At 28.5% G+C, this 2447-nt stretch overlaps 1 protein-coding gene across 1 annotated transcript in view; it reads left to right on the top strand.

Moving 5' to 3' along the window:
• The window catches only part of LOC125854672 (peptidyl-prolyl cis-trans isomerase FKBP20-1), a 225780-nt gene that overhangs the window by 17193 nt on the left and 206140 nt on the right, over positions 1 to 2447 (top strand). The window lies entirely within an intron of this gene.

The following is a 2447-nucleotide window of genomic DNA, read 5'->3' on the forward strand; positions in this document are numbered from 1 at the left end:
AGCTGGGGGTAGGGGGTGAGGATGGGGTAAAAAATATTGAAGTTAAGACCATTTTTTAAAAACAAACTTTAAAATTATTTTTTTGAGGGTGGGGGTGGGGGTGGTTGGGGGGGTTGGTTTGAGAATAGGAAAAAAATAAATTGATTTTTTCAATAAAAAAAATTATAATTTGAAGTTGAAAGAGAGTTTTGAAAAATGTTTTCCTTAAGTTTTGAATGGAAGTCATTTTCCTTAAATTTGAGAAAAATGAGTTGATTTGGAAAATATTTTCCAAAACATTTTACCCAATCAAACATAAGAAAATTGAAAAACATTTTTCGAAAAATATTTCCCATCATACCAAACACACCCTTAGTGTAGATTAAATTTAGTGAAACGATAGACTTCGTCAATTATAATCGAGAGACGTTTGTCGGTTCACTTTAATTTTTATTTTAAAGTTGTTTTTTATTTCAAAGCACCTCAAATTGGTTTTCAAATCCTTTTGTCATTCACCTACTTAGGGAGTGTTCTATGGATAACATTTTTCATTAAAAAAAAATTAAGTTTTTCATGTTTGGTTGATCAAAATTTTTAAAAAATATATCCTCAGCGAATCACAAATTTCTTAAATATGAGGAAATTAATTTTCCTAGAGGAAATAGGGAAAACAAATCTCATAAGCAATATTCTGCATTGAACAGTCCTCTCCACCATCCAACACACCTCATATTCACCTTTGTCTCAATAAAAAATTATAAAAAAATTAGTTTGGGGGTGGGGGGCTAATAATACCTTAGTTTAGTCAAGGTGTGTCTTTGAGATTTCATTCATAGTCTAGGGGGTACTTGTGCCTTATCTCATTAAAATAAATAACTTCAGGTACCCTTTTAACGGATAAAATACATCATATATATAAGATAATAGTAAACTCATCTTTGATTTTCATTTAGATAACGATAACAAAATTATGATAAAATGATGTTTTTTTAATTTGAAGTAGGATAAACATTTCCTCACAAAAAAATATTATTAGGAAAAGAATGTGTTTAAAAAGGAAATAAATAATATGTTTATTTGAAAAAGGATATTTTTAAACCATTAAGTAATAATAAGGACATTTTTGGACCAAAGTATTGACAGTAAGAATATTTTTTAACCAAACTATATACAAGGGACATTTTTATTTATTTCACATAGTTTAAAGACATTTTTGACCCATCCTTATCTAAATTAAAATACATTATGGTATACAGTGGCGGAACCAACATATTTAGGGGGTTCATCCGAACCCCTTTCGTACTATTTAATTATACATGGTTAAAATTATTTTTTTAGGTATGTATAACAGATGTCAAACTCCCTTCCACTAATTCGTATGTTTACTTCTCAGATTTTGAATCCTCTTATTAAAAATCCTGACTCTACCACTAAATTGGTATATACATCCTTAAGATTTCTTCAACACTCTAGATCATAATTTTGTATAAGTGTTCATTAATGTGAGACAAAAAATTATGTAGTATGTAAGTGTATACATAATGATCATATTCCCAAATATTTCCCAGTTAAATAAAAACGAAAATATTGAACAGAATTAATGTTCTCGAATTCATTTGCTATTTGGCAAAATTGGTATTAAGCAAGGCGGCAAAATTGTCAAGCAGACGTGTTGACCTGACGTGTGTTTATTCCCTCTAGTAAGATAGTTGAATAGAATAACATAATTAATTGATCAACCTTTATCAAATGGGTAATACTCAAGAATATATTCTTTTTGTTTCTTACTCGGTGTCTTTAGCCTGTATTGAAGCTTTGATTAAATTCATATCACGTATTGCAAGGTTCATTCAAGGGGTAACGTTTCCAATAAGATTTCATATTTAGACCTTAAATTTGAAATTTCTAATTAATGATGAAGTAGTCTCACTACTATACCACAACTCATGTTAGTGAATATATTTATGTTCACACATGAATCTTATACAATTTTAAAAAAATAATATCTTCCTTTCCAACTTGCGCATATTCTACTATATTATAAAAGGGAGTTTAGGCCTAATTATAATATATAATATTCAAGATTGGGACTTTTCCCAATCTTCAATATTATATATTATACTTGTGGGACTTTTAAAATTTCTACTATGCCCAAGTATAATATATAATATTCAAGATTGGGACTTTCTTGAATATTATATATTATATTTAACTCCCTTTTAAAATAATATATATATTGATAATTATTGTAACTTTTAATGCTTTTTAAGTCATTTGTAAATGATATATGTTGCTTCCTTGATTGGGACTTTTCCATTTGTGACATATATATAATCGACTTTCCCTTCACTTTGAATTTTGATTCATTGATTGATTATAGAAAGTCCGGAATTGGGTCTTGAACTAGGGTAGTTGAGTGTATGTAAATGCATGCTAAACTAAAACTACAAACACCCTTGGGACGATGG

Source organism: Solanum stenotomum, chromosome 2, assembly GCF_019186545.1.
Source record: "Solanum stenotomum isolate F172 chromosome 2, ASM1918654v1, whole genome shotgun sequence".
Classification (NCBI taxonomy): domain Eukaryota; kingdom Viridiplantae; phylum Streptophyta; class Magnoliopsida; order Solanales; family Solanaceae; genus Solanum; species Solanum stenotomum.